General features: G+C 36.6%; 2 pseudogenes; both read left to right on the forward strand.

Annotated features, from left to right (window-relative positions):
- The first annotated feature begins 20570 nt into the window (after positions 1-20570).
- LOC101399775 (E3 ubiquitin-protein ligase RNF168 pseudogene) lies at positions 20571-22295 on the forward strand (annotated as a pseudogene).
- A 110-nt stretch (positions 22296-22405) lies between these two features.
- Positions 22406-22850, forward strand: LOC101396677 (calmodulin pseudogene; annotated as a pseudogene).
- The last annotated feature ends 3440 nt before the right edge of the window (positions 22851-26290 follow it).

Here is a 26290-nt window from a genome sequence, read left to right on the forward strand (position 1 = left end):
TCCATTAAAGTACATCATGAAGGATCAGTTTCAGACAGAAGAATAGTTGTTCTGAATGTAAGGACTAAGATACAAGAAAGACAGAAGGAAAAAAAAGCAAAATAAGAAGAATGTGGATAAAGTTAGTTTTGTACCGACTGTACAAAACAATGAGAAAAGTGATTTGTTACATTGAAATATAGGAGATATTTAAACATAAATAAAATATTATGTCAGTTAGGGAGGATTTGATTGAATATACTGGCTGAATTTATAGTTCCATAAATTAATTATGTAACATTAAAGTTTCTAAACCAAAATAGCATAAACATTCATATAACATCAAACTTTGTAAACATTCTCTAAAAAATTTAAAAATAATCAAATTGATGAAAGATTAGAAAATTAATTAGAGAGAGCAATGACAGAAAGTTTAATAAAAATAGAAGCTGCAAAATAAGTTGGGAAGTAGTTCTGCATCCAGCAATAGCAGAAAAGGGAGTTTAACCCAACCCTTACAATGAGAATAACTGGAAAAATTAATCAAAGTGTGAAAAGTGGCACTGTAGAACTAAGAAGTCCATGAAGAATCATGTGACCAAGAACCTAGAAAGAAAAGCAAGACCATGAGTCCGTTGACTCATAGAGTAAACTGGAAAATATCAGAGTTCCAAGCCTACTAAAAAGAAAAGACCCACTGGTGAATATGCCAGGTTTTTAAGGGGAACACAAGCCCCTATCTTCTTCTAGGAATAGAACTAAATTTCAGTCATTGGAACTAAAACTCATCTTTGACTCTTCTGAATCCCTGATTGGATTATGAAGAACTTGGGTTACGAGGACCTTTAGCCTGGGTGCCTGTGAGAGGCAAACATAAAGTCTCTGGAAGATTATAGTATCAAGCAGAACTTCAATTTATCTTTAGAATTTGTCTTTTCAATATCAAGCACACTCCATCAAAAATAACCAGGCGTACGAAATGATAAGACCTAACTTAAATCCAAGAGAAGTAACCGACAGAGACAGGCCAGCAAGGAATGCAGTGAAAACAGCATTTTTAGACATAGGCTTTAAAAGAATTAATTTGATTATGAAAAATACATTAACCAATTATAAGCAAAGTGAACAATTTCAGGAAGAAATAGGGAGTTTACAGAAAAGCACAAAAAGTAAACGGCAGAAGTGAAAATGCTTGACGTGACGTTAAGAGCTCCCCTGACGGGTTTAGTAGGAGATCAGACGAAGCTCAGGTGTAGATCAGCAAATGGAAACACAGAGCCAAGACAAACATCCCTACTGAAGCCAGGAGAGAGATGCTGGCGCCTATATCAAAGTGCAGAGAACTGCTGAAAAATGTACAAAAGAGCAAGACAGATAAACAAGGTGTGTTGAAAAGATATAATATACTCGTAATTTAAAGTTCAGAAAATCGGGAGAAAGAAAAGAGAAGAGGAACAATAGATGGAAAGCTAACGACTGAGGATTTTCTATAATTGACAACATATGTCAAGCTATAGATTCAAGAATTACTCAATCCTCAAGCACAATAAATATAAATAAAGGGAATCCACACATCAGTTGCTCAAAATAAAGACCAAGAGAAAAATCTTAAAAATACTCGGAGAAAAAATAAAATTGACACTTATTTTAACAAAAGTGGTGGAAGTCAGAAGTGGAATGATGCTGTGGTAGGTGGACTAATGATCCCTCCCAAGATGTCCATGTTCTAACCTGTGAATATATTAAATTACGTGGCAAAAGGGAATTAAAATTTTGGATGGAATTATCATTTGGATGACCGTACAAATAGGGAAATTTTCCTGAAATGTGTGGGCAGGCCCAATGTAATCACAAGGGCCCTTAAAACTTCAGAATAATGAATTATAATAAAATGTATAATATCTATCATCATCATGTCATTTTTATTGCATCATGTCATATCCATGGCAGAACGCAGCAGCAAAGCGAGAGCTGGCCTCTGCCCCCCGGGCTCCTCACCCATGAGCCTCGCCTCTTCTTCTGTCGTCCCATGTGTGCATGTGGGCATCCCAGCTCAACCACCTGCTCTGTCCGTGCCCCACCCCTGTCAAATCATCACTCTTTGACTACCCCCGGAGGCCACGAATACAAAAACTAGCAGTGTGCCCTGCTTTTGGAAAGAACGTACTAGGGAAGGGGCCAGCACAGAAAACAGAAGCAGGCTCAGGGCCTTTTAACAAAAGTACCAGGCATCTGGGGCATGGCCGAGAATGGAGAGGATTGTGCTCTAGGTAGGAAGCTTACCTCGGCTAGGTAACTCCTGACCCCATGGAAAGGGGGTCCAGCCACAGAAGGTCAAAAACAAGCCTCCTTAAAGTTCAAGATGCTCTTCAGCGCAGGTCCCTGTGCTTTCTAACCTCTTTCCTGGGTCTGAGGATGGTACCGAGATGAGGCAAACTAGACAGAGGGAGAAGAAAGGCATGAGGGAGAAAAGACTAGGATACTTTTTAAATTACTCTCTCTTTTATTGGTTGTTTTCGAGTTATTGCACTCTAAATGACATGTCTCTTAGAACTAAGTGATGGAAATATATTTAAGACAAACATATGCATAAAGTGCTTTAGAGACATGACTGATGTTGCTACACAGCAGTGATATCCGTCTTCACACACTTGCAGCACTATCCTACTGATTAGCTTCCATTTTAAATAGTGACTTACATTCATTAGGTTCTATTATTCCAGTATTACGCTTTCATGCATAGCAGTTTCAAAGCAACAATTTTTGCAGTAAAAGAAATGGAATATTTCAACAAGAGATCATTTTTGTTCCTTCTGGTTTGAATGTGATAAACTCTGTGTCTATATTCGGAAATCTTTGAAGATTACCAAGTCTATAATTTGGTAATTTGTTTTATAATACAAATTGTGAAGCAAGCACAGAAGAAGATGTTTCTTCTATTTACTTGCTTGAGTTACAAATTATTTCTACCCAATTATGCTAATTTGAGTTGATATTTCAACTAATTCCTGTAATAGAAAAAAAGAGTATAATGATAAAACAAATGTGGTACGTCCATACAGTACAATACTACTCAGCAATAAAAAGGAATGAATTATTGGTATGTGCAAAAACATGGATGGATGGTCAGAAATGTTGTGTTGAAGAAAAAAACAACCCAAATGCAAAAGGGTGTATATGATATGATTCCATCAATAGGAAATTCTAGAAAAATAAAATCTAATTCATAGTGTTGAAAAGCAGATCAGTGACTCTCTTGGCACATGGATTGGCTTGGATGGATAAAGGGAAACAAAATACTCTATATATTACTAGAGTGATGGTCGTTTAGATAAATACATTTGCTGAGTCTTATTCAATAATATACATAAAATGGGTGCATTTTGATGATGTACATTACACATAAATATTTTTTAAATGTTACTGCTCAGATATGACCAGTGCCTATATGTAATTAAGGAGCAGAATCAATTCCTCCCCCTTTTCCCTTTTTTTATTTCACTTACCTGATCTTCATCTCCAATCAAGAAATCTAAACATCTTAAAAACTTTCTATATATTTGTATGTTATTGTAAGAGCATGTATTTTGGATACTTAGAGTACATTATATTTTTTGAACTCTAATGAATAGGCCACACTTTTAAATTCCAGTAAGCATATTTCTCTTTTATACTCTATTTTCCAATCAAATATGAAATAATGTAGGAACTAGAAAGATGAAAATAAAAAGTTCATTTTCTGGGCCCAGCCTGGTGGCATAGTGGTTAAGATTATGCACTCTGCTTTGGTGGCCTGGGGTTCAGGGGTTCAGATCCCATGCACGGACCTATGTATGTGGCTCATCAAGCCATACTGTGGTGTCCCACATACAAAATAGAGGAAGATTGGCACGGATGTTAGCTCAGGGAGAATTTTCCTCAAGCAAAAAGAGGAAGACTGGCAACAGATGTTAGCTCAGGGCCAATCTTACCAAAAAAAAAAAAAAAAGTTTATCTTCATTGCTATGAAAGCTAAATAAAAGAAAGAAGCTTGACCTTTGTCCCCAAATCAGGCTTCTCATAACTTACCACTGAGTATTAAACTTCCAAATATACTATAAGACAAATGAGAATTTTAGGGAAGACAAATTTGCTCAATAGGATGAAAAGAAAATTAGTGCCTCCTACTGATCAAGTTCTAATAGTAGGAACATGGAAAATATAAGTCAAAAGTTGTAAAGTAGTGAAAAATGTCACATTCTAAGCAATTAGATATAACAATCTTCTGCCAAGGGAGAAGCAGTCATGGATAGAAAGAGCAGCTGGAAGAAGTACACGAACAAACATTCCCTCGTGGATCTAGGGAACATCCCCCCTCTAAAAGTAAGACCACACCTCCATCTCCAGCAGAAGTCAAGAGCAGGTCCACATACGTGGAGGAAGACTATTTCTCTAGAAGTGAGTTTCAAAGTATTCTATGTTGAGAATAAGACAGCTCCTCTGCCAGCGTAGAAGCCTTGTCAACAGAAATCAAAGGTAGGTTACAATCATCCTATTTTAGGCTTTCAATGGCAAGAGAGTCAAGAGAGTGCCTAAGTGCCCATACACTTAAAACAAAATCTCCTCTGCAGGATCTCTGTCTCTGCCAGAAGGAGTCAAGGCAGGGAGCCCCATAGAAAGTGAGCTTTAAAGTATGGACTAAGGTTTTAGACTGAAAGCATACTCAGCAATGAGGGTCAGTAAGAAATAAGGAAGAGAGAGAGAGAGGAAGCTTCTCAATTTCTCATGTGTAATACTGAAAACCAGAAGATGGCATAACAACACTTTCAAAATTTTGAAAAAAGTAGAACTGGGATACAGGAAAATTATACCCAGCTAAGATGTTCAAATACACATGCAGAAGAAAGACACTTGAGACATTCTAGTATTCAGACAGTGTGCAATTCTTGTATCATTTCTTTAAAAAAATTACTCATGAATGAACTCCAAAACCCATTTCCTTGACCTCTGCTTTATACTAGCTCTCAGTTGTGCTCATTTTGTATCCCTATTTGTTACTGGATGTGAGGTCCCATGGCCCAATGTGTATAAAAAGCCAATTCTATGGCACCGGCTTTTGAGAAAAGAAATGGCTTTATTGCAAGGTCAACCGGCAAGGAGACAGGAGGCAAGGCTCTCAAATCTGTCTGCTCAGTCCAAGGTTTGGGGTAAAACTTAAGGAATTAGGGAGGGCAGGCTGGCATGCGGAAGTGCTGGCAGAATGACTTTCAACTGGCAGGACTACAAACAGAACAATTTGTGGTGAGGTATGGAAAGGGGCTTTAACATCGGATCTTCCTGGACAATGGACTTTTCACTTCTGGAAAGGGTCTGTCTTTCGAGTTCCGGTCATGCCCAGGTCCTTTTGGTTCCTTGGCGGGAAATCTTTGGTTTCAGGTGTTATTTTAGGTCAGAATTTTCTCTTCTGCACATGCTCTGGCTATACCACTTGCAGTTTTGGCTCGCTGCCCCTGAAAAACAACTTTAACACTCTGTTGTTTGATAAGAGGGGTTCAGTTTAAACTGGTCTTGTGGTTACATATTGGTACTAAAAGAAACCAAAAATATTATCATGTTCTTTGTGGTTTCTTCTCTGAGTGCACCCCATTAGTTTAATGTTGTATTTTTCTTTGTGCATCAAAGGAGCAGCCTCTTAAAGAATGTTGGTGCTGAGGTGGGTGGATTTTGTGCTTATCTTAGAGGAACAGATCAAACTGTAGTACAAAGAAATCACTCCCACCCCACCCCACAGGCATTTCTTCACTGCAGCCGTGCTGTGTGCTCATACATATGAATAAAACTTATACATCAATAAAAACAAGAGACTTTAAAAGGGCCCCTTTCACTGTATGAGAATAAGGAAAAATGAAGAATGTGAGCAGACAGTGGGTGGCAGTTATCGCCCTGCACATAGTTGCTGAAATCAATTATGAATAACATACTTCAATAAAAGATTTTTCAAAAATGTACAGGGCTCTCAATTAATGATTATGACTTTATAATCACAAATGCTTCTTGTGAGTTAGGTAAAACATGGTACGTGCCCAGTGAAATTTTTTGGTTGCAAGGAGAATTCTATAGTAAGCTTCAATTTAAGAAAGGACGTGTATTAAGAGGAGGGTGCATAGAACAGATTGATATTTATCTTGAAGAGTCCAAGGAGGACTAAATCTTCAAGGGAGAAGAGACTAAAATTTTCAATAATCTTAACGATGATAAAAAATTGTGTATAAAAGCAAAAACAAAAACAGCAGATCTTTTGCTTGTGATTGTAGTTAAACAAATGACAAAATAAAAACATTGCTCTAATGTTTGTGGCTAGTGGTACAATGTTAACGATTAAGAACCTTGATTTCCTCAACAAAAGTTTTGCTTCTGCCACATTTATGAAGCAAAATACCATTTAGTTAGCAATGGGTCAAATAAACCTTCATAAGAGGAATTTCCCAGTGGCTCTATAGAAGAAAGTGACTTCTCCGCTTTTAGAGATGTTCAAACATATTCAAACTGAGTTATAGTGCAGAGAATCGAATAGGCTACATGGTTGAAGTAAATGACCTCTTATTGTCTTTCAAACTCTTAAAATATTTTCTAAAGATGAAAATCTCATCTACTTTTTTCTTCCTCACTTTCAAATGCTGTTAAGAAATACAAATATTTATTCGCATTCATGTGGGGCTCAAGTAAAGGAAACATTTGCTTTTTAACTAATGTCAGTGAATAAAATAAAATACTTCAAATTGTTGACAATTTTTTTTCTAGCTTACAAGAACCAACATGACAGAGCATATCATACTATTTTCCAGGGAAATGATAACTAAAGTCTATCATTACTGTCATCTGATGTACTTACAGAAGATTCATTTATCTCTGGGGAGTTATACTTGGTGGAACCAGATTGAAATGGGTGTGGCCAGTGTTTATAAAGGGGCTTGAACTGCTAGACATACGGAGGAAAATTATATTTTATTCACACCAAATGTATCAAATGTAATGTGAATGACAACTAAACTCTTCTTAAAAGAAAGAGCCATCTGTGTAAATGCAGACCTACTTTCAGAGAAATAAATGATGACAAACTCTCTCTCTCATCATACTTGCAACTGCCCTTGAGTTAGTCTCCACATTTAAATATTTTTTTTTAATTTTAGAGTTTCACACATTTATTTTTACCCGTTATTTCCTCTGTTCTCCCCTCCTGCAAACACAGTGTAACCTTGTTATAGTTCTAGAGATAAAGGGTACGGTTTTGTTGTAATGGTTCTATTTTAAAGATTATACTCCAATCTATGTGTTTGAATCTGTATCCTTTGTGAAATTTAACATCATTTTCCCTTAAATCACATGTAAAACATTACAGTAGACGTAAAGCTGCAGTACAAAAGCCTGTTCTATATTCATTGACAATCTTTGTTCATTTCAAAAATAAAAGGAATAGGAAATCAATGTATTTAGGTTTTTATTTTTATTTTCTTATTTTTTTATTTATTTTTTTTTTTGGTAAGGAAGACTAGCCCTGATCTAACATCTGTTGCCAATCCCCCTCTTTTTGCTAAGGAAGATTGGCCCTGGGCTAACACCTGTGCCCATCCTCCTCTACTTTATATGTGGGACACCTGCCACAGCATGGCTTGATTAGCGGTGCATAGGTCCGTGGCCAGGATCCGAACATATGAACCCCAGTCCGCAGAAGCAGAGCATGTGAACTTAACCACTATGCCACCAGGCTGGCCCCGCTTTATATTTTTTTAATTTAAAGCAGGATGTACTGTAAAAAAAAGTTTCTATTTTTCTTTATATTTACTTAAAGTTCATAAGCAATTCATTATTTTAGACCAGAACACACGGATGTCAAATTTTCTCTCCTACTACTAAACACTTAGAATAATTGTAAATATCCATTAATGCAGTTGATCGTCTGGACTGACCATCACAATGAAAACGACTGAGAGAGCTGAACAAAAATTAGAAAGAAAAAAAAAACTAATTGAAACATGAGATGATGAGGACAGTGCAGCATTATAGGGCTAAAATGTAAAAGAAGGCAATCCAGTGAACTGGGTCCAACATTTTGAGCCATTTTTTCCCAAGAGATGCTAACAGAAGTCCACAGAGGTGACTAAGAAAATGAGCAGGGATTTCAATACACTCTCAAGGCTACAGGAATCAAAATCACATTACAAGGTCCACCAAGAATAGAGGGTAATGGAAAACCTCCCGGAATTGGCCTCTACCCAAGAAGTAAGAGTGAAACAGATATAAACCAGCCCTCATAAAAATGAAAGCCCAACTCTAAATCAGATCAATCCATGATCAAATTAATGTGAAATCCGGTTGCTAGTTCTCCCAGGTAAATACTTGCCAAAAGCAAATGTAAATCCTTTCTGGAGGAAAATATCATCAATCTTAGCCTCAAATTATCTCTATAATTTCTAACATTTAATGTTCAGTATGAAAGGATAATCAGATATATGAGCAGACAATTTGATGTGATTGGATTGCTTGCTTCAGCAGAACAAATACTAAAAAAAAGATGATGTTATTGTAAACCGAAGAAATCATAGAAGTGAAACAAACCTGTGTAAGATCTGGAAAAAAAGAAAGATGGTCAGTGCTAATACCCCAGTATAAATCTAACCAGCCACAATATTTCTCATTTCTACCTGATCTTATTTATAAAACATTGTGATAACACAGAAAAAAATAGCTTTCCTACTTGCTCACTCTATCCAGAGCCATAAAGATTTGAATCGTTAATCACTGTTTGTTTTCTATTGCTGCTGTAACAAATTACCACAAACTTAGTGGCTTAAAATAACACAAGTCTTAGTGAACTAAGATCAAGGTATCAGTAGGGCTATGTGACTTTCTAGAAGCTCCAAAGAGAATCCCTTTTCTTGTATCTTTCAGCTTTTTGAGGCTGCCTACATTTCTTGGCATGTGGCCCCTTCTTCATCTTCAAAGCTAGCTAAAGACCGTGAAATTCTTTTCATATCACAACTCCCTGACACTTTTCTTTTGTCAGTTTTTCACTTTTAAGGAATTGTGTTGTTAGACCGGGCCCATCCAGGTAATACAGGTAATCCAGGATAATCTTCTGTATTTTAAAATGAGCTGATCAGGAACCTAATTGCCTCTCAACCCTTAATTTCCTATTGCCATGTAAGGGAACATATTTATAGGTTATGGGAAATAGGACATGGACATTTTTTTAGTCGGAGCAGGAAGGCATTATAATCCTACTTACCACAGACACCAATCTAGGTTTCCTTTTTGTATTATCCATTTTTTTCTGCTAATTAAATTTGAATATCCTGGATACATTTCCATATCATTTCTTAAACTCCATATAAGAAGAGCAAGGCACCTGTATTCTCATAAAAAATGATTGTTGATATTGAAGCTAAATGTTGAGATGGTCAAAAATGATGGAATCTGATTTAATGATGCTGTTCTCAATGAATTTCCTTCAACTTTGCACACACCTCGCTCACCCCTATTCATTCATACCCTGCCAGCATTCATAAAGATGTGAGTGGTTTGGGGACTGTGGTAGGGGAGCATGAACTTGAAGAACATTGTGCGATGCTGCGCTGGAGGATAGACTTAATTTTCTGATCTCTCTCTTTGTCAGATACGCATAACTCTGAGGATGGTTTAAGGCAACATATTTCCTCTCCTTTTTGTTGTTTTTTATCTGCTATGAGAAAAGACCTTTTAAATTTATTACATCTATCAGCTAAGATCATTCAAGTCTTGAAATCTAGATAACTTTGGTTAAAACCCCTATTCCATGCTCATCAGAAATCCGAAATCCTACCCAAGATTTTGACAACATGAAAGGTTGTTTGACTTTTATTTTTATGAAATAAAGGAGCAAATAAATAAGGCTTAGTCACAGGTAACATGCATCAGTTAGAAAAAAAGCTATTTGTGTTTGTGCATGTGTGTGTGTGTGTATGTGCGTGTGTGTGTGTGTGTTGTCAAGGTGGTGGAAATAATATAGGTTTTGTCAGTAAATGTTGGGAATTTGGGAAACCTTGAGCGTCCTTGGGGAATTCATTAACTGTTGTAAACTTTACTCTCCTCATCTACAAAATTGCAATAAAACCATGTATTTTTAAGGGGTTATTTCAAGGTAGAAATTGGAATCAGTATATACATTTCTACAAATAATAGACATTCAACAAATAATACCTATTATTAGGGCAGAGTAATTTCCCCAAGTTGATGAGAGAATCTGTTTCAACCTCACATTTGTAGAAAGAATCATTTTCAATTATAAGCTAAAATAAAATCAGATGGCTTCCAAAAATACTATAAAGTTATATCATCTATAACTACGGATTTGCTAGATCACATAAAATTAGCAAAGGAAGTTGCTGTAGATAATGGAAATTAATACCTTATTATTCTATAAAATCTAGTTACTTTGTTTCATATGTAAACAGACTTTCAACTGTTTCCAACCTTCACTCTCAAAGGATATTTTGAATATTGAAAAATTTTAAAAATGTTTGATCTTTTCTTTGTGCTTCTCTAACGCCGACACCCACCTGTACCACACACATACCCTTGCCAGAAACCAAAAAGGCAGTCTTAATCTTGGCAAGCAAACATTTTTCTCTTTTCTGTAGCCAAGATAAACCTATTTAAAAAGTTAATGAATTAAAGAATTATATCTATTAACTACAGAACAAGTTCATTCTCTGTGTGGCAAATAATTTAAGCAATATGAAATTATTTTTATTTTATGCTTCTCTTCATAGACGTTGGCTTTGTTACATCTCTCACCTTGATCTTCTCTTCTCATTCTTCTATTCACTTAACTACTTCTTTAACAAACATCAACATATTATTATAATTTGTATATATTTATCCCTCTCGTGTTTATTTACTTATTATCTTACCACTTTAATATTATATATTCTTGAATCTAAATCTCAACATGTACAAAATTGAACTCACTATATGGCTACAGAAAGACCTTGAAAATGTTCTGGTTTCATTAAAGATTTTTTGGATGGGTGTAATTCTGTTTGCCTTGTTATAATTTATGCTGCAATAACTTTATACACTTCATCCAAAATCCGCATTAAAGGCCCTTACAATGTGAGACATTCAGTTAATATTTGCTGAAAAAAAATTGATGAATTGATTGAATAATATAGGTGAAACTTAGATATGCATAAAAGTATGTTCCATTTATTGACTAATAAATACTTTTCATATGTGTGAACACATTTAAGCTTCAAAGACTATTTTCTCTGTACATTTTCATTCAGACCTGGAGGAAGAATATTTTATTTAATTATTTTCTAATTTATAAAGGAACTGTAATGATGATGAGACAGAGAAGGCACTTCACTATCTTGTGTCAATCTTTGGTCTTGTTAAACTACGCTAAATGATGCTACAGTGAAGAGTCAAGAATGAAGAACGAAAGTAAAATTCCAGAATTAATTTTATTTTGACCTGCCAGAATCCTAAAATTGTTTAATTATAATATAAAAGGGATTTTAAGTATCACCTATTGAAACCCATCCATTTTGTAGACTAGGAAGCTGACGGTATGGAAATGGCATTCTTTTTCGAGGATCACATATACAAATATCACATGACATTGTAGAGTCTGGACTACTAGCAAATTGTCTCCAATCAGTAAAATATCTTTTATCATATATATTTTCACAGGAATATTTCTTAAAATCCCACCCAAATACTTGTCTCAGGTATATGCATAAATGAGGCAGACAGATATTGACATAGTTCTTACAATTGCATATTTTAAAAAGTTGGATTTCTGCCATAAATAAAAGTTTTAAATATAAATTTTACAGTGTTGTTACTTTACAACCTAAATACTCTAGAAAAAGTAACATGTAACATTTAAGAAGTGGTCTGAGAGAGGGTATAATTCTGTCATTGTAAAGTCAATAAGGAAGAGCACAACGTTTAGCAGGAAAGACTGAATTTAATTTTTAACATATTTTCATATTAGGATCATATGGGAAAACTCATAAATTGTATGTTAAATTGAACCTTTGTTGAACAATATATGAAATTGCTGCGATCTTCTGCAGGATTGCTTTTCACTGACATTTATATGTCAAGCATCTTATCACCTTGAAAATCCTCTTGCTCCTAACAGTCCAAAAGAGCATTATTTTATAGCCTTATTCTATCAAAGCAGGCTTATAATAACCGTAGAAAAAACATTGATTCTATGATTACGAAAATCATAAATGATATAATTTTAAAAATTCAATGGAATAAAACATTCTTATTTAGAAAAGTAAAATCCTTATTCCAATGTCCTTTGGCAAAAAAAGCTTTAAAGTCTTGCAGGTGTCTATAACTTCACAATAATTCATATCAAACTGACTGGTCTCTGGTGGCTATATTAGAGTTAATTGGGTTGATAAAGGCAAATAGTGTCTTTCCTTGCCAGTGAACAGATGAATTTAAGAAATGTCTTCCATATTCATCCCTGATTCAAGGTAATGGAAAATATCTTATGTCAAAATGGATAGTTATTTGACTCTCCAAGCATCTTTTGCTACTTGACAATATGCAACAATGACATCAGAACAAGGACTTGGATGTATGTGGTCCTCATCATTGGAATATTAAAATCTTATTAGGACCTACTGCATTTTTCAAAGCACTATCTTAAACTATTGACTATTTTTCATTGCCAATTTTTGTGTTGATTCATATATCTTAGTCCTGAGTAAATTATCTCTGATAAGTTTATGTGAAGACCTTCCCCCAAATGCAAAGGATTTTTGTTCCTATAGTCCTTATTAAATATCTTCTTTGACGAACTTAAGGCAACAAAACAGGTACCAACAGAAACAGTGAAAATATCATATAGTGTAAGCAACCTTTCTAGTTTTCAAGTGATCAAGTTTGCTTGTGATCTGAGAAATAGTGATCAAGTTTGCTTGTGATCTGAGAAAACAAACCTATTAAGATAATATATAAATTAACTTAATCCTTCAAGTTTCCAAAAGTTATGGAGCCTCCAATATGGAGCTATTACGATGCAAAATAAAAATATATCTCCTGTTTTTAAAGATCTTTCAGCTGACTAGAAAGAAATATATATACTAGTTAATTCAGTATAGTAATGTTCCAAAATAGTTTCAAAAAGCCGAGGGTGCTAATGGAGTATATGGATACATAAAATAATTGAGTTACATTTTAATTAATGGGTGCATTCTAAAGTCAATACTTATGTTGCGATATTATAAAGTCAAAAACATCATTAAAAATCTCTTAAACCATTCAAAAAATGCTTTATACATGGTTTCGTGTAAACTCTGATGCATGCAGAAATATGTGAAACTCTTGAGATGGGATAAAGGAAGGAACAGGAGGAATGTCTTGTAGCAGATCTGGATATTTGATCCATTCTCACTTTGAGCCAACTACGGAACCCCAGAGATAGATAAGAAGATGGGTGAAGGTTCTAAATTCCTTGCTGGCTTTTATTGTTTACAACATTCAATCTTAATGTTAAGCCTTACTAAACTTAACAAAACCACATTTTTTGTTTGTTTTTATAAGGACTATATACGTTAGTGAGGTTGGCTTTTCAGGTAGGTTCAGAAGTCGTGAGGAAATTTGAATGTGCATATGGTATAACTAATCTATATCTATATCTATATCTACATCTATCTCTCTAATCTTGGCTATGGTCAAGTGTCGAATATTTGACACTAGTTAATATTTGAGCTAAAGTGTGAGAGATGAGAAGGATTTAACCAAGCAGGGACATGAGCGGAAGCACTCACTGGGCAGCACAAGAAAAGGCACCCGGGCATGAGGAAACACAGCGTGGCCAAGGCAGGGCAAATTGTTCAGTGTGCCTGGAGCACAGGTGTGAAGGGAAACTGCCAAACGATGAGGCTGGAGAACTAATCACAAGGCAGATTACACAGGGTCTGGCGTGCCAAGTATGGGGTTTGGATTTGGTCCTCAAGGAAACAGGAAGCCATTCATCAAATAAAACTCAGCTCATCAGATGAAATTAAAAACAGGGGCGGAAAAAAAAAATACTGAAAATGGCTACTAGTACACTTCATCTTGTCCGTGTAACAATGAGTTTTCAAAAGATAAGCCAGTATTAGCAGCACCAACATGACTTTTCTTTCTACCGAGTCGAGAGGCTTCAAAGCAGTGATGTAGTCAAGAGTGAAACTGTAGCTGGTAATTCACAGTTACAATGACACATCAGAACACAAGTATTCGATGGTCCTGCGTGAGGGAGCATCTCAACTAGAATCTTCAATTACAGGCAACTAAAATATTTGAAATAACTTGTATTACTTTCTAAGCCCTGAGTTTTGAGACAATGTGTTTGAATGGCTCTAGATCTTCAAATAAGTCCGAAATTGAGTTGTGTGTCCTTCAATATTAAATTGCCAGTGAACTTGTAGTATGGGTCAACTTTAGTGCATCAGCGTACACTAGCTCACTTTTGGTTTACATGATAAATGTAAATAAAAATTTACATCTAAGATGGATAGAAAAGTTTTAAACCAAGGCCTTGACCTTTATTAACAATATGACCTTGAGAATGTCAATCTTTACTAACATTAATTTCTTGATATGAGAAAGGGACCAATAACAATCTTTTAATGTTCTTGAGAAGATTAAGTGAAATACCATATGCAAAGGTACTTGATCAAATAACAAAAATAATATAAATCAGTACTTCGTTCAATGCATCTTGAATGATAGACTCTTTTAGTGGCTTTAGACATAGTACAAATGGAGATCAGAGTAGTCTTGTGGAGTTAAGAGAAAGCTTTATTGAAGACGTAGAAATCACACACACACATATACAAAAGGCCTCACTGATCCTTTTGAACTTATCTCACATTATTAATGTTATGATATTATACAGAGAAAATCAATTAGGAAGGTGCTGAAAAGTTTTGAGAGACTGAAGAACTACTCCAAAAAAGAGGCGGACTCTACCCTGTAATTGTTACTCTTAACACAAGTTACTGTTGTCATCGCAAAACTGAAGCAGATAGATTTGATCTTGCCATGAGTAACTACCTTCCTAAAGCAAAATGCTCACCCACGTGAGCCCCAATGCCCCAAGGTACAATGTAGCAAATTGCTGCTTCTCAGGCATTGACTGGAACCCTTGAAGAAAAATAAAATTATTGTGTGCTAATGAACTCTGTGTTCCTAGACAAATTATTTTCTATAGGATTAATGTAATAAAGCAATCTTGTATGTCTGTGACATATCACCTTTTTTTCCCCCGTGTAATGATTCAGAGGTTTATATTTGCTTAAAGTCATGCCTATCTTCAATCCATTTGAAAGAGTTAAAAATGAGAAACAGCATTACTCTTTTACCATTTAGGTGTGAAATCAGTCATAGAGAAAGAAATCAATGGCATCAGAGAATCGGTATTAATAACAGGTAATTTTACACAAAGCCTAGAGCATATTGCTCTTAGAAATATTCTACGAGTTAATTGAAATACTTTGAGATATTCTTGAATATTTATCTTATGCATTAAAGTTTATTCGTTCTTTTTCCAACATATTTCTTTGAGACTTAACACTAGCAGGAATGCACGAGAAAGATGTGTATTTCGTAAGGTTACAGGATTGATATTCTTGCTTGTGAAAACAACATAAGGAAGCCTTTGGAGGCGTCGTGATTTCTGTAAATGTATAATTTAAGATAAACTGGAGGATTAATTTTGCAACGGCATTTAAATGATTAAAAATGTATATGCAAAGTACCATAATTGACAAATATTAGAAACGTGGTAATCAAACTTCGGAAACAACATGATATAAAACAAAATTGAACTTATGCATAACTTCCTTTTATTGTGATTTATGCATATCTATAAAAAATTACTACTTTATCTCCACCTTGAGAGGAAGCTCTTGATTATAGTTGATGAATTTTTGCTAAAGCTCAGATAATAGCACATTATTCCTAATCTTACTGTCAACATAGCTTTAGGATATTGTATCATAGTAATAGCCCTCTGGGACCCAACCCGATGAATTTCTTTCAAGTCCATCCATTATGTACTAAGAGAGAGCACACAAGCGCCTTTCTCTCTGCATCGTCTGTAAATTATTAACTACATTTTTGACAGATGTTTTGTATGAAGAATTAACAGAAATCAATTCCTATACCTATTTTTTTGAATTATCTTACTCTTTAATATTTCCTTCTATGCCCAATCAACCATAATTATCCAACCATCTTGATATCAAAGAGAAGAAAAGGATCCAAAATAATTGAGAAGCTATGGGATCTTGAAGATTTAGCCCTAAAAACTCAGAAATCCTAGATTTTAGTCCTTATCTGAAAAAATAGTTATTTTTCTCACCTGTAAAGCGACAATTGCTTCATTCATTCATTCAACTTTAAGGCAGTCATTCCTTCCTATAATAAATCTTTATTTTGAGCCTACTATGTACCAAACACTGGGCTAACCTTTGGAGGACCCAACAGGGAACAAGCCATGATAATTGCCCTAAAGATGTTTATAATCCATTAAAGCAGTAGATCTCAAACTTTTTTGATTATTAATTCCATATCTATAATTTATTTACAATTCATCCTCATACATCTGTAGTCATATTAACATTATTAACATTAATATTATAGTAATATCACTTAACTTTTAAAACTTATTTGTTAAACAATTAATAATATTTTAAACATATTTATTTATCCATATTATAAAATAGTTTTGTTCTTTATAAAATATTATTGACATTTTAAAACAGAAAATTTTGACTGAATGTTATATGATCTTATATAATATGGAATTAAATCTTGTGATATGATTCTAGAGTTTTAATGTCAGTTTATTTATTTGAAGTTTTACTTTTTAATGGCTTTCAAAACTGATTATTTGACTTAAAAATGATAAATAGACCCTCATGTAAAGAGCATACTGTTGACATCAATTACTAAATATGAATACCTTCTTTTGATTTCTTGCACCAGTCACATAGGAATTTGAAATAGCTAATATATTTCTACTTTTGATGATATCAATGTTTTCTGCCAAAATATCCAGAGGATATTGTACATACAAATGTTTAATAAGTGATCCAAAATCCAATGCATTCTTTCATTTCAATGATTTTTTTGTAAAGGTTAATAAATTATATCTCCCTGTTTATTTTTAAAATATATATGACAATGTGAATGTTTGCTACAGATTGCAGCCTTGTATCATATGTATATAAATATTCTCTTCTTAAATGTTTTTTTCTCTTTTCCCTAAAAATCAATCACTTTCTCTTTCATTTTCAAAATTACACCGAGATTGAAAGATTAAGTTTCGGTTTTTTATGTAACATACTATTGACAGCTATTTGTCATTTGTAATACTTTTTTTCATACAGAAAAAAAGTGAATGATTTATCATAGAGTAATAACAAATTTAAATTAGAATGTTATTTTGACATAAATTTAGACTTACAAAAGAGTTACTAAAATAGCATGGAGTTCCCTAGTCCATTAAGTTTTTTTTTCCACTCCAGGATCCAGTTCAGGATCCCATATTGCATTGTTACCTACCCCCTTCACATCCTTTCTGTGACAGTTTTTCTCTCTTTTTCATGAACTTGCCATTTTTAAGGAGTATTAGCCATCATTTTCTGGAATGTCCCTCAATGAGGATTGTCTGATATTTTCTCATGATTTGATTCAGGTTCTCTATTTTTGGCTGGAGTACCACAAAAGTAATGTGATATCAAGGAGCATATGATATAAACACGTCTTCTTGCTGTTCATGTTAACTTGATCAATTTGCTAAGGGACTGTCTGCTGGTTTCTGAACTATAAAGTTATTATTTGCATATTTGTATAACAAACATCATAGGGTACGTACTTTGATAGTATGAAAATATCACGTTTCCCCTCAAATATTTGCATAATAATTTTAGCTTTCATTGGTGGATCTTGCCTGCAACAGTTACCACTGTGGTGTCCTGATGGTGATTTTCTCTTTCCCTTATTTCATTATACTTTTACTAATTAGACTGTTCTGTAAGGTTCAGCTGTCCCTTCTCCTCAATTTATACATTTATTCAATTATTTATATCAATATGGACCCACAGATACTGATTTTATACTACGGGTTACATTACAAGACAATCAAAATTTATTTTGTTGGTTAAATTGTTCTAGCTTTGGCGATTGGAAGCTCTTTCTTATCAGCTCCTGTGTTCTCTCAACATACTCCCAAACGTTTTAAATCCTTCCTCCTACAAGATGCTCCAGGCTCACTTTATATTTTACCATCCACAGAACTGAGGTCTATCAGTTTTCCAAGGACCCCTGGTTCCTTTTACTGAAGAATGGAATTTAGCTATCTAAATCTGGGCACTAGATGTGCTCACTGCTACTAGGATGTCATTGCTCTTAGACCTTAAGAAATATAAGTATGTGTACTAGCCAATGCATCTATCTATCTATCTCTGTATCTATCTATCGAACCCATCTATCTTTAAAATACATGAGTTCATATTGATACCTTTGATTCCAATCGAATGCCAAAGCTTTCACGTGATCCGTCTCCCATTTCTTATTTGTAACATTCTCCACGAGCGAGAAACCTGGCTTTCATTATCTACAATATATTAATTATTTGTTCAATCCAAGCAGACACAGAAAAGAAGTTTCAGAATTTCTTGCAAATTTGCTAACTACATTACAGTATATGTGCATAGTTCTTTTTTTCTTTCAAGAGCCCTCAGTATCATTTCTGAACACTATTTTACAAGTTACTTAGGTTAGTTATTTTCTTACTTGCCCTGTATGGAGTAGTTATGTTATTCATTTACGATAGTTGAGCTTATGTATAGCAATTTATATTTACCTTTGGGTTATTTATAATTGTTATTTTTTCCAAACATCTGGAGACTTTTCAAATATATGTCAATTTTCATTTTAATTACATTTTAGTGTGAGAACATACTCTGTATGATTTTTATGTTATTTAATGTGTTAAGATTTGTTTTTCAGGCCAGAATATGGTCTCTTTGTATAAATGTTCCACTAAATACATTTAACACATTGAATATATTGAAAATAATCTATATATATATAGTCTGCTGTTGTTAAATGGAGAGTTCTATAAATATCAATTACATGAAGAAGGTATACAGTGTTTTTTAAATATTCTATATCCTTACTTTTTTTTTTTCTGCTGGGTTTATCTAATACTGAAAGCGGTGTCTTGACATTTATAACTATATTTGTGGATTTGTCCATTTCTCCTTTCAGTTCTATCAGTTTTTGTTTCATATATTTTAAAGCTCTGTTGTTTGGTGCATACACATTTCATATTGTCATGTCTTTTTGAAGAATTGACCACTTTATGATTATGTAATGTCCCTTCTCTGTACCTTTAGGGTTCTTCCTAAGTTTGTTTCATATACGATATACAGAAATTTTAGTTGTAATTAGTGGGAGTTATAGAGAAAAGTGTGTTCACTCTTTTTCTTTTTAAGTGGATAGATTCTATTTACCTATTTCAAATGCACTGATAGTTTTCTCAGCTGTAGTCGTGTTGGGTGTACTGATAAACCTTTTGAGGGAGTTCTTCATCTCCTTTACTAAGGTTTTCATATTTCAGCGTCTCCATGCCTTTTACAGGTGTAGCTCTGGGCCCTGCATAATGTATTCCTGCTTCTCTCCCAAAGTTAGAGCTTTTTATTTGTTCATTTTTATAATGTTCCTTTCCCCTAATTGCAATAGGTTGCCAAAAATAATCTATGGAAAACACAGTATTTTGCCCTTCCCTCTGTAGATTAAGGCTTTGTTCCATGGAAGAGATAGTGGAAAAGGTCTGTGTAGAGTTTTGTGCACCTCCTGCAGTGACTAAAATTCACCAACCTCAGGCCTCCAACATGAGGATCCTTTGTCAGGCCTCTTTCCAATTTTTTTTTTTTTTTTTTTTTTAATGAGCATCACGTGAGGTTTGCAGAGAAAATTCCTGCAAAACGGATTAAGCTTTTTGGCTGACCGAAGAGGGGTGGGAGTGGGGGTGCGCCTGCACAGAGCACTGGGACACGGTGCGGGAGCCCCAAAACTGGAACATGGGGGCTCGCGCGTTTTCCCCACTGCAACGCTAACACCGCAGTGTTGCTCCAACGGAGCCCAGCGTCCGGGCGGAAGCAGCATTTTTCCTGGAGCAACGGGAGCATCCTCACCTGGTGAGAGGGAGGAGGGGAGCTGGGCGCGTTCCTCCCGTGCAATGGTTATGTAAACACCTGGGAGCAGCCAATGTCTCTGGACAGAAACATTCATTCATTTTCTTCCCCGACTTTGTCTTAAACTTGGACGAATACACCTCCTTCCAGGGAGTACTGTTTACCTGGCCTGCAGAGCGACTTTTGCCTCAACGTGTTTGATGCCCCCAATCTCTGAACTCTGATACCCTGCTGGACATAATATTTAAACACAAAACTCTTAATTTGCTTTCTCTGTAGTCAGTCTAGAAACAGGATTCTTTCTTTTTTCCGGTGTTGAGGTTGAATCTGCCTTATTAGCCTGTTAAAATGGCTGAACCCAAAGATGCCATCGCTTCCTTGTGGGAACGCCAGCGCCAGATCTGGGTGGAAATCCTGACTGAGCCCGTTACACTGCCTTGTAACCACATGCTCTGTGATCCATGCTTCCAGCCAACTGTTGAAAAGACGAGTTTGTGCTGTCCCTTCTGTCGCCGCCGGGTCTCTTCATGAACCCAGTACCACATTTGAAGAAAGTCTCTAGTCGATATGGAACTGTGGGAGGTAATTCAAAGACACTATCCAAAGGAATGTAAGCTGAGAGTCTTGGGCAAGAATCAGAGGAGATCCTTGATGACTATCAGCCAGTTCCTCTGTTGAGTAAACCCGAGGAATTAAGAAGAGAATATGAAGAGGAGATAAGCAAGAACAATTTTTGCAGAAGAAATGCCTTGGCATCCCCCTTGAATTCCAGAAAAACTGATCCAGTCACAGTCAAGTCACAAAAGAAAAGTAAGAACAAACAAACACTGGAGATGTTCAGAAGTATGTGTCACTTAAATCTCAATTTGGGTCAGCATCACAGTCAGAAGTTGTGCAAGAAGGCAGGAAAAACTCCATGTCTAAGGAAACTGACAGTAGTGATGTAAAGAGCCCTATGTGGCAAGACACAGAAATTGAGGAAGATATGCCAACACTTTCTCCACAAATATGTCTTGAAATTCAAGAACAAGATGCAAAGTCTTCTGTAGAGTCAACTATGCCTCAGTTATGTGCTAATGGTACAGAATGGTGTCTTGAAGGAAAAGTCAAGACCAAGCAATCGTGATAATTGTGTCATAAATCATGAGAGACCTAAAGCCAGAGTTCCCTACTCTAGAGAAGCTGCAGTTAAGTCTTGCGGCAAAACAGAGAATGGCTTTCTGTTTTGTTAAACAAACTATATCAGATATGACACAGATAATTGGAAATAACACAGTTGAGACAGAAAATGAAGAGTCCCACCTACTGATCAATAAAGATATTTCCAAAAGCAAAAACCAGGAATCCTTGTTTGAAGCAATCAAGGATCCATGCTTCTCTGCAACAAAAGGAAAATATTCCCCAAAGGTTCCTAAGACAAAGAGGAGACAGAAACCAACTTTACCCCAAAACTGAAAGATTTGGAGCATATACTTTTTTTTGTTTGTTTGTTTTGGTGAGGAAGATTAGGCCTGAGCTAACATCTGTTGCCAATCCTCCTCTTTTTGCTGAGGAAGATTGGCCCTGGGCTGACATCAGTGCCCATCTTCCTCTACTTTGTATGGGACACCACCACAGCATGGTTTGATAAACGGTGTGTAGGTCGGCGCCAGGGATCTGAACCTGAACCCTAGGCTGCTGAAACAGAGCAGCGTGATCTTAACCACTACGCCACCGGGCAGGGTCCTGGAACATCTACTTTTTGAGAGACATGAACAAGAAGGACAGGGCAGGTTATGAGCATTACAGCTTCAGAAAGAGGTGGATAAAGAACAAATAGTGCCAAACTGGTAAAGAGGATCCCCAGCTGAGTATCAGTTACGTGCCACGTCCTCAATGCCAGACGAGTTGATAAGTGGACAGAGGAAGAATTCCAAAGATAGGAACTTCCAAAGGCAAACTGATAGAGAGTATTTAAAACCTTGGAGAGGCTCAAAAAATGAAAATTGGCAACATTCTTTGGAGATCCAGTTGAAACATTTGGTTAACGTTAGTGAAAGAAAGATGCCACATTCTACAAGAGAAAATTGGTAGACATTGCAACTCCTCAAATTAAAAGTTATGTAATTAATTATTAGTCCGAGCGGAGCGAGCCAGCTGAGTGGTCGTATGGTTGCATCTCGGAGACCAGTAGCACTTTCATCATGACTGACCAACTGACTGCAGAGCAAGTTGCAAAATTCAAAGCTTTTTCACTATTTGACAAGGATGGTGATGAAACTATAACAACAAAGGAATTGGGAACTGTCATGAGGTCTCTTGGGCAGAATCCCACAGAAGCAGTTACAGGACATAATTAATGAAGTAGATGCTGATGGTAACAGCGCAATTGACTTCTCGGAACTTCTGACATTGGTGGCAAGAAAAATGAAAGACACAGACAGTAAAGAAGAAATTAGAGAAGCACTCCGTGTGCTTGATAAGGATGGCAATGGCTGCGTTAGTGCAGCAGAGCTTCGCTGTGTGATGACAAACCTTTGAGAGAAGTTAACAGATGAAGAGGTTGATGAAATGATCATGGACACAGATATTGATGGTGACGGTCAAGTAAACTAAGAAGAGTTTGTACAAATGATGACAGCAAAGTGAAGACATTGTGCAGAATGTGTTACATTTCTTGTACAAAATTGTTTATTTCCCTTTTCTTTCTAACTTATCTGTAAAGGGTTTCCCCTTACTGTCAAAAAATATGCACGTATAGTAATTAGGACTTCATTCCCCCATGTTTTCTTCCCTTATCTTGCTATCATTGTCCTGAAACCTTATTTTAGGAAATTGATCAAGTAACATGTTGCACGTGGTTTACTCTGGATCTATTTAAGCCCTTCTGCACATCTAAAGTTAGATGGATTTGGTCAAATAAGAGAACATCTGTGTTATGCCTTTTTTCTATTATTATTATTATTTTTATTTTATTTTGTGTGTGTGTGTGAGGAAGATTAGCCCTGAGATAACATCTGTTGCCAATCCTCCTCTTTTTTGCTGAGGAAGATTGGGCCTGGGCTAACATCTGTGCCCATCTTCCTCCATTTTATGTGGGACGCAGCCACAGCATGGCTTGATGAGTGGTGCACAGGTCCATGCCCAGGATCCAAACCTGTGAACCCCGGGCCACCAGAAGACGAGCCCGTGAACTTAACCAGTACGCCACTGGGCCAGCCCCAGTGTTATGCCTTTTTTTAAGTAGTTTTATGTAGGAACTGTCAGCATGTTGAAGTGTGGAGTTGTAACTCTGTGTGGACCGTGGACAGTCAACAATACGTACTTAAAAGTTGCACTATTGCAAAATGGGTGCATTCTCCAGGTACTTGCGCACTATTTTTCTGTACTTCAGGTCCTGTACCAGAAACATTTTCTTTTATTGTTACTTGCTTTTTAAACCTTGTTTAGGCACCTAAAGAAAATCTGCTCATTGCAGAATTTGCCTCAAATCCGTTCCAAGTTGTATATTTGGTTTCCAATCAAAAAATTACAAATTTACCTCAAAATAAAAAATAAGATAAAACAAACGTTATGTAATAATAATAAAAAAATTCCTGCAAAAGGATGTTTACCTCACCCCAAATCTACGCTGCATGCTCCCACACTCCATTCTTAACAGCCCACACTTGGCCTCTACCATTCAGTAACTATTCTAGCTGAAATCTTCTTACTGGTGTCTGGCTGCACCTGCCATAAACCAGCAAGCATTCTTCATTTTTTCACATCTTAATGTGCTTGCCCTTATGAGGCTAGTTGTTTTCCCTGTAAACTCAGCTCTCTGATGGCTTCAAATAAATTTGTGAACTTGTATTTTAATCAGCTTTTTTTGTTGTTGCAACAGTAGCAGTGAAACTACATCTTTGAGTGGAAATTGCAATAACTTTTGAGTGATTCGTGGTGAGATAACTATTAATCTTCCTTGTAGGCAAAATAAAATAACTATGGTCATTTCTCATCTCATTTCAAAATATCATAAATATTCACCCCTTAAAATAACATAATCTGGGGGAGAGAAGATGGCAGTGTAGGCAGACTCTGAACTCACATTCTCCCATGGACACAGACAATTTACAACTACTGGTGGAAAAATTACCCTGAGAGAGAACTGAGAACTGGATAAGAGGAACTCCTGCAACAAACGACAATCCTAATTGAAGTGGAAGAGGCAGAAATTCCCTTCTGGAGAGAAAAAACACCGCCTTCACAAGCCGCAGCACCTCATAGCAGCCCAGGAGCAGCCCAGAGTTACGCAGCCCTCCCTGGAGGAGCAGAGCCCTGAGCCGGGAGCGGTCCCACTGTAGGCATGTTTTGGACTCAGCACAATCAAGATCAGTGGCATAATATCTGACTTTGCTTGCTACTAAAACATTGAGGAGTTTACCCCCAGAAAAGCTGGTTCATAAAGATATTAAAACCAGCTCTTACAGGGCCCACGCACAAACTCACCCATTTCAGAAAGCAACCTAAAATCACCAGAAAGAAAGGTGTATAGTGCTTTGGTGAAAAGAGACTCACCTGATAGGCTCTGAGTGCATCTCAGTGAGAGGTGAGACCTCTCCAGGGACTGGGACATTGGTGGTGGCCGTTGTTGTGGCCTGGGGTGGGTGTGCTGACACAGACACTGGCAGACTCTGTTGGAGTTCTCCATGGGGCCTGCCAGCCCAGGTCTGCCCCACCAACTAGAGCACAGATTTAATCCAGCTCAGCCAGGGCAGGCAGCCCACCCTAGGGACTGGCCCCACCCAACTACAAGCCCTAGGACAAATTTTGGGCCTGCTAAGTGAGCTGCCTAGATTCTCTGCAGACTGGCGAGTAGGTCCACCTCTGTGGGGCAGGGTGTGTGCAAGGAGTGGGTGGAGAGTGTGGGGCTCCCATCTTGGAGAGACTGGGTCCACTTCAGGAGGTTGGGGCATGTACACAGGGCCGGACTGTGTTGACTGTGTGTGTGGACCTGTGGGCAGTGGGGCTTGTCAGCTGCAGAAGACTTGTGCTTCTCAAAGACCCACATAAGGGGGTTTGCCCCACCTTCCAAAGCCTCAAATAATTGGGTGCTCCTGTGCCTGAGGCCAGCCCCACCCAGCTGCAATCCTCAGAGAGCTGACAAGAGCCCTAAAGGCTGGAGGCTTATAGCAATTGTAAGCCCCTGAGCCTAACAACCTGCCATGCTGGGGGCCTACTCACTTAAAAGAAATACTGCAACACAAATGTGGTATTAGAACTTGCAGCCAACTGTGCTGTGGCTCCCCACACCTGATAAAGAGACTGAAGGGCCCACAATAACTGCAAGAAGCTGAGCATTACACCAGCTGGCCAGGGGCGTAGCTCAGCCTCCCTTGGCACCTACAGGGAGAGCAAACACGCCACAACAGATGGACACATGTAGCCCACATAGGAGTCACTCCTGGAACATTCAGAACTGAGAAATAATAGAAATAATAAAAATCAGAGGAGAAATAAATGAAATAGAGACTAAAATAACAATAGAAAAAAATTAATAAAACCAACAGCTCGTTCTTTGAAAAGATAAACAAAATGAACAAACCTTCAGTTACACTCACCAAGAAAAAGAGAGAGAAGGCTCAAATAAGTAAAATCAGAAGTGAAAGAGGAGAAATTACAATGGACACCTCAGAAATACAAAGATTATAAGAGAATACTATGAAAAATTATATGCCAACAAATTGGAGAAGCTAGAAGAAATGGATAAATCTTATTCAACTCTCACAACCTTCCAAAACTGGATCAAGAAGAAATAGAGAATTTGAATAGGCCAGTCACCAGTAAGGAGATTGAAACAGTAATCAAAAACCTCCCCAAAAATAAAAGTCCAGGACCTGATGGCTTCCCTGGTGAATTCTACCAAACATTCAAAGAAGACTTAATACCAATCCTTCTCAAACTCTTCCAAAATTGAGAAAGGGGGGAAGCTCCCTAACTCATTCTAGGAAGCTGACCTTACCCTGATGCCAAAACTAGACAAGGACAACACAAAAAAAGAAAATTACAGGCCAATATCATTGACGAATATTGATGCAAAAATTCTCAAC

Source organism: Ceratotherium simum, chromosome 31 (genome assembly GCF_057802395.1).
Source record: "Ceratotherium simum simum isolate JZ-2026a chromosome 31, ASM5780239v1, whole genome shotgun sequence".
Classification (NCBI taxonomy): Eukaryota; Metazoa; Chordata; class Mammalia; order Perissodactyla; family Rhinocerotidae; genus Ceratotherium; species Ceratotherium simum.